General features: G+C 47.3%; 1 protein-coding gene across 1 annotated transcript in view; it reads left to right on the forward strand.

Annotated features, from left to right (window-relative positions):
• MAP2K1 (mitogen-activated protein kinase kinase 1) overlaps positions 1 to 12184 on the forward strand; it is a 65520-nt gene that overhangs the window by 1200 nt on the left and 52136 nt on the right. The gene's annotated exons all lie outside the window — the stretch shown is intronic.

Here is a 12184-nt window from a genome sequence, read left to right on the forward strand (position 1 = left end):
TATATATATATATATAAAATTTAAATTAGGCATCTAAAACTCCCGGCTTCAAAAGCCTAACCGCGTGCACCTTGGGTTCATATTGGAGATCTTTCCAGCGAGGCAGGAACTGTTGCAGCGGATCAGCAAGTCGAGATATTGGGGGTTGGGGGGGTGTACAAAGCCCAGGAAAAAGGATACCGACGGCCGACCTTTTAAAACTGTGGTCGGTGTCCGGTGTTAAGAGTCAGGTGGGACATACCGTCGCCGTTCTCTCCCCGGCAGGCAGAAATCCCATGCTGGTGTCTGGGTCCCCGTGGGGTTCGTAAAAGCACATTTGGCTTGGTGCACATGATGAGTTGGTAGAGCTTGTTCCCTCCGGCGCTTTATCGGATTGCTGCTCGCATCGGGTCACGGGGCAATGTTGCCTCTAAGCTGTGGAGTCTTGTGAGCAAAAATTCTACTTTGTGAGCTCCTGGCATTAAAGTTGTGAGCGAGCCATTTGGCTACTGCATTAAATTAGTTGGTGCTGGAGCCATCCTTCCTGAGCTAAGACAAAAATGTGTGAGCCGGAGGCTGAAAAACTGTGAGCTGGCTCACACTAACTCAGCTTAGAGGGAACACTGGTCACGGGTGGCCAAAAAAAAAAAAGATTACAAGAGTTGCCATTAGAAACAGTTCTCATGGGCATAGCTTTGGGGAACCTGAGGAACCTGCACCAGGAAAAGTGGGGTGGGGGGGGGAAGCACTTGGTTACAGGTCCAGCTTGGTTGTCCAGCTGAGATCTGAGTGGGGTTTTGAAGTGGTTTGCCTTGAGAAGTCCCCTGTGTGGCTCTGGCAATGTGCTTGTCGCCAGTACGCCCTCTGAGCTGTTGAGTCGTGTGAGCAAAAATCCTAGTTTGTGAGGTCCTGGAATTGAAGTGGTGAGCGAGCGATTTGGCTACTGCATGAATCGGTTTGCTCTGGAGCCATTCTTCCTGAGCGAAGACAAAAATGTGTGAGCCGGAGACTAAAAAACTGTGAGCTGGCTCACACTAACTCAGCTTAGAGGGAACTATAATCAATGCTCCCTCTGAGCTGTGGAGTCTTTTGAGCAAAAATTCTACTTTGTGGAGCCGCTGGCCTTAAAGTTGTGAGCGAGCGATTTGGCTACTGCATAAATCAGTCTGCTCCGGAGCCTTCCTTCCTGAGCGAAGACAAAAATGTGTGTTGTTGTTGTTCAGTCGCACAGTCGAGTCCAACTCTTCGCGACCCCATGGACCAGATCACGCCAGGCCTTCCTGTCTTCCGCCGTCCTCTGAAGTTGGCTCAATTTCATGCTCGTTGCATCTATGACACTGTCTGACCATCTCATCCTTTGCCATCCCCGTCTTCTTTGACCTTCAATCTTTAAAAAAAATGTGTGAGCGGGGTTTTGAAGTGGTTTTGCCTTGAGAAGTCCCCTGTGTGGCTCTGGCAATGTGCTTGTCGCCAGTGCGCCCTCTGAGCTGTGGAGTCGTGTGAGCAAAAATCCTCGTTTGTGAGCTCCTGGCATTGAAGTGGTGAGCGAGCGATTTGGCTACTGCATGAATCAGTTTGCTCTGGAGCCATCCTTCCTGAGCTAAGATTAAAATGTGTGAGCCGGAGACTAAAAAACTGTGAGCTAGCTCACACTAGCTCAGCTTAGAGGGAACTATAACCAATGCTCCCTCTGAGCTGTGGAGTCTTTTGAGCAAAAATTCTACTTTGTGGAGCTGCTGGCCTTAAAGCTGTGAGCGAGCGATTTGGCTACTGCATAAATCAGTCTGCTCCGGAGCCATCCTTCCTGAGCGAAGACAAAAATGTGTGTTGTTGTTGTTCAGTCGCACAGTCGAGTCCAACTCTTCGCGACCCCATGGACCAGATCACGCCAGGCCTTCCTGTCTTCCGCCGTCCTCTGAAGTTGGCTCAATTTCATGCTCGTTGCATCTATGACACTGTCTGACCATCTCATCCTTTGCCATCCCCGTCTTCTTTGACCTTCAATCTTTAAAAAAAATGTGTGAGCCGGAGGCTAAAAAACTGTGAGTTGGCTCACACTAACTCAGCTTAGAGGGAACGCTGCCCGTTACCCTGTCAGGGGGCTGCGATCACACACCCTAAATAATCCACTTTCAATCCACTCCCAATGCACTTTCCAAGTGGATTGCACTGTGTGAACTGGCAAAATCCAATTTGAAAGTGGATTGTCTCCTGTGTCTGATCACAGCCTGAGATGTTGTGAAATAGTGGTTAAGCCAGGGGGTTTAAGAAAATGAAATCTTTTAAGTTAAGGTATATTGGCGGGGTAGGCTAGAATCGCCCGTTTGTGCGCAGAACGGTAGGAAAGGCTTTTAAGAGATGAAAAGATGCTTTACAGACAAGGAAATGACAGTGGGGAAGAGTTGCCAATAATCTAAGTGCTAGCCTTGTGCAGATTTATGCCAGGACACTAAAACGGTCACGCAAGGCTCTCCTCACAGTGCCCGGTGTTTGGGTTGCAGAAACTATGGGTTATTAATCAGTATGTCACTTATTAGTCATGTTAAGTTGTAGAGTTTCAGTTATGCAAACGGGCTGTCTTATTCTGGCTCTTTATTGATCTCTTATTCTGAATGTTTGATGTCGTTTGGCCAGTTTGGTGTCGTGGTTAAGTGTGCAGACTCTAATCTGGGAGAACCGGGCTTGATTCCCCACTCCTGCACTTGCAGCTGCTGGATGACCTTGGGCAAGCCATAGTTCTGTCAGAGCTGTTCTCAGAAAAGAGCAGTTTCTCTCAGAGCTCTCTCAGCCCCACCTACCTCACAGGGTGTCTGTTGCGGGGAGGGGAAGGGAGAGGAGTTTGTAAGCCGCTCTGAGACTCCTTTGGGTAGTGAAGGGCGGGGTATAAATCCAATCTCTTATTCTCTTCTTCTTCTTCTTCTTCTGATTATGAAAGGTTGCTGGCCCCCAAGTTAGATTTTTGAACAAGTATTTAAGACCCAAGTCCAGATCTGTGCCCTGACATCAAATCTGATGAGCGAGGGCCTGTCACTCTCCTATACTAGCCTACCTTGCACAGTTGTTGTGAGAAGAACTCTATATGCCCCTCGTGATCTTTGAAAGAAGGCGTAGGATACAAATGTTGTAGCTCCTTTCTGCCTAACATTATGGACATCACCTTTGTGAACAATCCCTGTGCAAACATACCTGACGTAGGAAAAAAATTGTATGCCCACATGGCTTTTGAGGAAAGAGACTAGCTTTCCTTAACATAGATGGGTTCAGGTGTACCCTTTCCTCTTCCTTGGGGATAATTTCAGTACCAGTCAATCACAATGGTGGAGTTTGTGAGACAGGGTTAGGAATGAGAAACCCCGTATTCTAGGCATGGTCAAATGTGGAAAATGGTCCCAACTCAATTGAATAGATGGGCTCTGTGATGCCCTCCTTATTAGGGAGGACTGGTTTCACTTTAAAAGTCCTCTTTTTATTCTGTTTATCTGGGTATATACGGCTGCCACCAGGAAATTTTAAGGATTTCCAAACCTTTTATACTTTACTGTTGTTCTTACTATTTTGGTAGACCGAGTTCAAGGCTTACGAGGAACTATGTGGTCCTGAGGAAGTATTTATTTCAGAGCTGGTATACTTGAATGAAAGAGGATTTATTGAAATAAAGCATAAATAAGAGGGTAGTACAATGTAACTAGTAATGTGTAAATACTGAACAATTGCTTTGGTATCCCACACAATCTTCTCCCTCTCTGTCAGGGATCTTTGCATGTAACTTTGTAACACTTGTTTATCTCAATGCCATATACATTTACTGTTTCACTCTAGCCTGTCACTCAGACTTTCCTTTAACTTTTGTTCACCTAAACTTTACTGTTTCCTAGACACTCAGCTTTCAGCTTATAACTGCTTCAACACAGAACTGCTTGTCTCTCCTTTCACACACAGAACTAACTGAACCTATCAACTGTCAAACCTGTAACTGTAAAACTTGACTGACATACATACTCATCCACTCATTTTCACTTCCAAAACCCCTTCCCCTCTCTGTCAACCACCAATCATACCACACTTGCCTCTCTCAACCACTCTAGTCTATCTACCTCCGTCATGCAACCAAAACTTTTAAAGAGACACGCACACACAAAAACAAGGAATCGTTACAGGCTCTGATGCCCAACTCAAGAGGGAGTTTTCACAATGGAAAGTGGCGTTCCCCTCTCCATTAATAACTGTGATCTGGAGACAGGGCTGATCAATTTATTTATTATAATGAGGCCCTCAAGCTTGTTAAAACGACAGCAACTTATTCAGGATTGTGGGAAACTTGAGCAGGCTCGTGCAAACCTCCGGAAGGATCTCTCAGAACTGCATGAATGGACAGCAGTGTAGCAAATGGGGGCTTTTTTGTAAGTAAGTCTAAGCTGATGACTATCGGCACACACAAAAAAAGCAATCTAGAAAAGCCATACATACATCCCAGTCACTTATACACTGAATTGGCTGTGAGTAACCGGAAAGGGATTTGAGGATTTTGTTGGCAAGGGCAGTGAGAACGGCTACTCTGTGCACAGTGCGGGAAAGAGAGGCAGCTTTTGCACTGGGGATTATTAGGAAAGGATACTGGGGGTTATTAGGAAGGATACCCCCGTGCCTTTCTGGAGGGGCTCGAATTGTACAGTTCCAGTCACCAGTCTTCAAAATAAAATTGCAGAGCCGGAAAAGACCATGGGTATGATGCAGGGGTTAGGACACCTTCCCTGTAACTGTAACTTTATGAAGAAACAGCAACAGGATAGAGATTTGCAAGAGTATCCATACTGGGGAGGGGGAGGGAGTGAATAGACAGGATTTTTTTCCCTCTTCCCTTCTTGTAACTCTGGGTTAGCCAGTAACATTGATTGGCACTAGTAGGTTCAGACCAAAAAAAGAGATACTGTTTCACACAACATGTGAGTAACGACAGACTTTGCTGCCACAAGGTATAGCTTTAAAAAGTGGATAAGAGATCGGGTCTACAAACTACTTTAAGTCAGGAGAGCTCAGTGGAACCTCCTTGTTCAGAGGCAGTATAGCCTCTGAATACCAGATTCTGGGGGGCAGGCAGGAACTGGGGAGCAGGCCCCTGTGTGGACTTCCAAAGGGGCTGGCCCACTGTTGGAAACAGGATGCTGGATTAGATGTATCCTTTAGCCGCGGTGCCTCTAGTGGTTAAGACGCTGAACTGCAGGCTGAAAGGTCGGTAGCTCGACAGTTCGAGACCCGAGTGCGGCATGACGGAGTGAGCTCCCATCTCTGGCCCCAGCTCCTGCCAACCTAGCAGTTTGAAAGAAAGAAACTGTAAGTAGATAAATAGGGACCACTTCGGTGGGAAGGTAACAGCGTTCCGTGTGCCTTGGTGTTTAGTCATGCTGGCCACATGACCGCGGAAACGTCTTTGGACAGCGCTGGCTCTTCGGCTTGGAAATGGAGATGAGCACCGCCCCCTAAAGTTGGATACGACTGGCTTTCGAGCAAGGGAAACCTTTACCTTTACACTGGGTCTGATCCAGTGGGGCTTACCCATGCTCTTCTCGCACTTGTTTCAGTAGCTGAGCATGTGTTGCTAAACAGACATAATTTCCCCCCCAAATGCTTGACATGTCGTAGTGTCATCTCAAAGACTTAATTTGCATCCTGTGATGATGTTTCAAGGCAGGCCTTGACATGACGCCACGTTGAAGCGTCAGGTTGCAGGTTTCACCGGGGGGGGGGGGGCGACTGGGCACCGTCGTCCCCTGCTTTCTTCTCAAAACTTTGCTTTTTAAAATATCTGTATCAAGGACTGATACAGACTTCCAAAGCAGCTTCAAGCAATACAGGATAATAATCAAGGAATTAATAACAGAAGAATAAAATTCCTTAAAATCGCAGCAGAGGAAAGGAGAACAGGAGCATTTGCTAATCCCCCCCCAAAAAAAATCATTAAAAACTCAGGAGAATATCACTGTTATAAAAGGTAAAGGTTCCCTTGCTCGAAAGCCAGTCGAATCCGACTCTAGGGTTGCGGTGCTCATCTCCGTTTCAAAGCCGAAGAGCCAGCGCTGTCCAAAGACGTTTCCGTGGTCATGTGGCCGGCATGACTAAACACCAAGGCGCATGGAACGCTGTTACCTTCCCACCAAAGTGGTCCCTATTTATCTACTTGCAATTTCTTGCTTTCGAACTGCTAGGTTGGCAGGAGCTGGAACTAGAGACGGGAGCTCACTCCGTCATGTGGCACACTCGGGTCTTGAACTGCTGAACTACCGACCTTCCACAGCCTGCAGTTCAGTGTCTTAACCACTTGAGCCCCCGCAGCTCCTATTTGTTATAACCTAGTGCTAAAACACTGGTGCTGTGTCGTGTCTCAAGAGGATGTCCTGCAACCAGGAAATAGTTTTGTGTGTCTTGTGTATATGTACAACAGCGTTCCAGATCTGGAGCAGAACAGCGACCGTTTGACCTTTTGGCTTTCAGTAGAAAGATTGGTGGAACTGGCGTGGTCCTCTTTCTTTCTGGGGGCGGAAAGCGCCATCAAATCACAGCCGAGTTAGGATGATCCTGTAGGGTTTCCAAGGCAGGGGACTAACAAAGATGGTTTGCCATCGTCGGCCTCTGCTAGTGACCCTGGTAAATGCTGATCATCACATTGGGGCCAGGAAGCAATTGTTCTCCAGGCCGGTTTGGCCGGGGATCTGGAGGTTGTTGTTTTTTTTTTTTGTCATCTTCTGGGCATGGAGCAGCGGTCAGGTCACTGTGTGTGTGTGGGGGGGGAGGTATTTGTGGATTTCCTGCATTGTGCAGAGGGTTGGACTAGATGACCCTGGAGGTCCCTTCCGACTCTATGATTCCTTGGTGGTCTCCTGTTCCAGTACTAACCAGGGGTCAACCCCACTTAGCTTCTCAAGATCTGATGAGATCGAGCTGGTCAGGGCTTTGAATCATAGAATGTTAGAGTTGGAAGGGACCTTACAGGTCATCTAGTCCAACCCCCCGCACTCTGCAGGAGCACAGCCGAAAGACAGCCCTACAACATACCCGAAAGATGGTCGTCCAGCCTCTGCTTGAAAACGTCCAGTGAAGGAGCATCCACCCCCCCACCCCCCCCGAGGCAGTCTGTTCCACTGTTCAACCACCCTTACAGTCAGGAAGTTTCTCCTGATATTTAGCCGGTATTGACTCCCTTGTAATTTCCACCCATTAGATCCAGTCTTGCAATCCGGAGCAAGAGAGAATAGATCTGCTCCATCTTCTACATGACAGCCCTTCAGAGACTTGAAGACTGCAATCATGTCCCCTCTAAGCCTTCTCTTTCCCAGGCTAAACATACCCAACTCTTTCAGCCTTTCCTCATAAGGCTTGAATTCCAACCCCCTCACCATTTCTTTACCGTTTGGAAAAACAGCTAGGTAGTTGGCTTCATAGTGAGATCTGCAAGGGATATTTACCTTTGGCTCTTTGGACACGGGACTGTAGGATGTTGATGTGATTTTGGAGAATTGTAATTAGGGAGGGGCAGAACTGGGGATGGCTAGGGAGAAAGGCGGGATGGCTCTCAGCTTTACTTTTTTGGGGGTGGTACCGCTCTGTTAAAAATGTTTTAAGTCCTTTAATATTATTTATTTATTATTTCAATTTATATCCCGCCCTTCCCATAAACGGGGTTTGCTTTGCTGTTTATATGTCACATCCATGAGCACACAGAGCTTCCTCATACTGTGTCAGACGTTCTGTCCATCAAAGTCAGGCTTGTCTGTGTCAGCTCACGCCGTAACTCTCAGACGCAATAAGTCCTTCAACAGGCTTTATTCAGAAAGTCTGGAAAGTTGCATTAAAGTTGATCTCTTTGACAGAACTGACGGATATTACAAAGTGGGAATCTACGAGACCTTTGGTCCAGCCCTCATTCATACGTCATGATTACATCGTGCTGAGACAGGTTAAGACAGGTTAACATAATACAGTTCAGATGGTGTGAATGTTGGTCATTTCAGTCTCTTTCGAAGGCCATGAGAAGTGGAAATAGGGAAGTTTCCTCTGGCCTTATGCGGAGGATGATTTCTTTTACAGTGGGGAATTTCACATTACCCAGTTTCACCCGGTTTCGAGCCGGTAATGATCCGTTTTGAAGTGAACCGGTATAGGGCTGCCATTTCACACATGGCTTTCCCCTTCAGGTAAAGAGCTGGATCTGAAGCGGTTTGCCATTTCAGACTGCACCGCTTTTTCCCACTTCCCCCCCCCTGTTTTTTGCCCATGTGGGCGATCTCCGGCTTTTTTTTTTTAAACGTTCGCTTTAGAGCGCTATAGCGCTATAGCAGTATAACAAAACACTCCATGCATTCCAATGGGATTGATATAATGCTATTCCATTATAGCGCTATAGCGCTATAAAACAAACGTTAAAAAAAAGCCGGAGATTGCCCGCGCGGGCGAAAAACAGCAGGAAAAAGCGCATCGGAACCAGGAGAGGAAACTGAGGAGTACTTAGAAGCGGTTGACAGGTAAAATGCTTCAGCCCCGTTTCCTAAATGGGACAGAAGCGATTGTATATGAAATGACAAATATATTCCGGAAGGGAACCGGTTCTCAAACGGTCCTGTCTGAAATGACAGACCAGAAACTGTGTGGGAACCGTTCCTCTTCCGGAATATATTGCCTGTCTGAAATTCCTCAGTTTTACAAAGTGCAGCTAATCTACAGTTCACACAGACATGTTTCAATTGCCCCCCCCCTTTCAAGAATGTCAGAGGAGGCCCTTGCAGATAGATTGATACAATGCCAGCAGGTGCTACATGGGAACTACAAGCAGGGAGGAAACCAGCTGGTGAAGCAATAATAGGATATAGATATGTACATCAGAAAGGCACAGTTACAAGGAATATGACCCAGTGACCTGGGCAAGGGTCCGATTCTGACAGTCTGCTCTCCCGGGTCTCAGTTCTTTCACATCACCTACTGCCTGGTTCTTTTAAAACTGGATTTGGGTGGGGTGGGGGGAGACCATCCGCATGCACAGCAAATGCTTTTACCACTGAGCCACACAGCCCCTCCTCTAAGTTGTATTGTTTTGCCTCATGTATAAATGGTGTCTTTGATGCCAAATGCGGCCCCTAGGTGCCATAAAATCTGTGCCTGCTGAGAGACTTCTGGAGAGGAAAGTGTTGCTTTGGAAGAAGAGTTCACAGGAGAGGGGAGAATTGGTCATGAAGCGTCCTAGTGCATGTGCGTCAATCAAATTTGGAGATCCTGAGGTGGTTTCTGAAAGTTACCACCCTTTGCCCCTTGTTGCAAGAGTTGCAAGTGTTCCACTGAACCGGTAGGAAGGCCAGGAGAACCGTCTAAGCACACAGGCGCACTTCTGAAGCAGAGTCCCTGTGCTGGGACTGCAGGGAAAAGAGGCCATTGTCCTGCTTCAACCCCGAACAATGGCAGCGGCTGCAAATTGTCTCGTCCTTCTCCTTGGCTTGCACTTTCCTGAGCCGGGGCAAACTGGAGTGCTGGAAATTCCTTGATGAAGACATGGTTTGGCCTGGAAGCCCTTCTCGAAGGCGCTTTGGAAAGGAAATGAGTGACTCATTCCGGCTGCAGCCCGCAGATTCTCCAGTTGCAGGTCCTGGGAATGAAACTGGCCGTAGGTTTTAGGAGGATCGATCCATTATTGCGCTCTTCTCAATCGTTTTTCTTCTCCCATTATTTCCACAATTTGCTCAGCCAGGGAGTTGCAAGGATGCTCCTGTTCATTTGCCTCTTTTTTTCTTTTTCAACACTTGACGAAACCGGATGCGGAAAAGATGATCCAAGCCCTCTTTACATGAACTGCCTATTACGTCCCTTTGCGTTATCTGGAAGCGGGACTCAGTATTCATTTGGGTAATGTACTCATGGATGTGGGGGGGACGACACTGAGTATTTGAGTAAGCAGGAGCTTCAGATATTAAAGGTAAAGGTTCCCTTGCTCGAAAGCCAGTCGAGTTCGACTCTCCGTTTCCAAGCCGAAGAGCCAGCGCTGTCCGAAGACATTTCCGTGGTCATGTGGCCGGCATGACTAAACACCAAGGCGCACGGAAAGCTGTTACCTTCCCACCAAAGTGGTACCTATTTATCTACTTGCAATTTCTTGCTAGGTTGGCAGGAGCTGGAACTAGAGATGAGAGCTCACTCCATCATGCGGCACCCTGGTCCCAAACTGCTGAACTACTGACCTTCCACAGCCTGCAGTTCAGCGTCTTAACCACTTGAGCCACCACAGCTTTTTCAGATATTAGGGTGGGTCTTATTTATTTAGAATTTGAATCCAGCTTGCCTTCCAGGACGTTTAACAAAATATCTCATAAAACATGAACTGTGTACGGGGGCATATGCAAATAAAACTGTCATGAAGAAGCAGGCCTGTTTGCTCCCATCCATCAAAAGCTCACCTGCATAGAAGGTCTGGCAGCATTTTTGAAAGAGGTTCTTGAATTCCACAGGCGGGTTTGCAGTCACCCTTCCCTCCTTTTTAAAATTCCAACAAGTGGTGCAGAGGGTCCCGTTAAGAAACTGCTCCCAGCTGGTGTGGAATAGCGATGAGCAGGGGTCATTTCCTGCAGGAGGGCACAGGAGCGGAGCTCCGGCAGTAAAGAGCCCGGGGGTGTCAAAGTGTGTGGGGGAAACTGGAGGACTGGTAACAACCACCTGGGTTTCATCTGTTGGAACGGAGCTGGGAGATGGCTGTGAGTTCCGACAAGCTGGCAGTTCATCTTCTTGCTTGCCGGCTTCTGCTGCTTCAGAACTGGCTACGAAGGGCTCCTCTCCTCCTGAGGAGGCCTTCTCTCCTGACCAACCCATGACACTCATGCTTTGTTTCAGCTCTGTCTGAGATTTCGATTTGTTTCCAGATTCCTGTCGTCCAAACCGATGCTCCCTCTAAGCTGTGGAGTCCCGTGAGCAAGCATTCTACTTTGTGAGCCACTGGCCTTAAAGTTGTGAGCGAGCGATTTGGCTGCTGCATAAAATCAGTTTGCTCTGGAGCCCACCCCTTCCTGAGCCAAGGCCAAAATGTGTGAGCCGGGGGCTAAAAAACCTGTGAGCTAGCTCACACTGACTCAGCTTAGAGGGAATACTGGTCCAAACCCCATTGCCCTGTTCACTGGGTGTCCGGTGTCCTGTTGACTGTACTTGACTTCCACCATGTAATTTGCCTTCAGTGTCAGTGAGAAAGGCGAACGATAAATAACCAAATGAAAAAAGTTAACAGTACGGTAAATAAGCAGAGCCAAGTCCTAGAATAGCTATGCAAGCATTGCAGGAGCTGCACCACTCAGACCTGGCCGGAGGTGGGTTTCGGTTCACCCACTGCCTCCATCTCCCTTGCTGCCGACTGGTGGGAGGCCGCAGTGGGTTGAGCCGACACCCATTGTTGGCACTGAACAGCCCTTGCAGTGCTGGCATACGTACCGGGGCTTGGCCTGGCCTGCTCCTGGCCCAAGGGCCACTCCACCTGGCTTGTTCCGGGATCATTTTAAATCCCCATTCTCTCCCTGCGCCTCTCCCATTTGACACCCACCCACCCCGTTGCTTCCATGTGCCCACCAAAGTGATTATAGCTTGAGAGATTCCATCTAGTTTTCAAAGGAGCCTATTTAAAATGGTCATATTTTCTGTTCCCCGCTGACAACAAGTTAACTGCCCATCCCGGCACTTGTCCCAGAGAGAGCTTGGCGGAGTGGCTGTTTACGAATAAGTCCAAGAAAAGGGGACCATAATTCCAGAGTAACCTTGGAACAGTTCATGGACTCCACCCTTGAGAATCCCTGTCTTCAAGTATTATATGGGCCCAGAATATAGGCCGTAATATTAATTTTGAAGAGTGGGAGCAGATATGGTGGAAAAATATAAATTTAACTAATGCTGCGTCATATAAAGAGAACATGTATAAGATGTTTTATAGATGGTATATTACACCAGATAGATTAGCTTAACAAAATAGTAACTGCTCTGATAAATGCTGGAAATGTAAAAATAAGATTGGCTCTTTTTATCACATGTGGTGGCTATGTGATGTTACAAAGAGGTATTGGAGATGGATTCATGAGATAATGGAAAAAATAACAAGAACTAATATCCCGTTTACTCCAGAGATAGTGTTATTGAATATATTTCCGAAAGACTTTGATAAAGCAGATAGGTATTTGATAGTTCATATGTCGAC

Source organism: Gekko japonicus, unplaced genomic scaffold (genome assembly GCF_001447785.1).
Source record: "Gekko japonicus isolate JY-2015 unplaced genomic scaffold, Gekko_japonicus_V1.1 scaffold734, whole genome shotgun sequence".
In the NCBI taxonomy this organism is placed as follows: Eukaryota; Metazoa; Chordata; class Lepidosauria; order Squamata; family Gekkonidae; genus Gekko; species Gekko japonicus.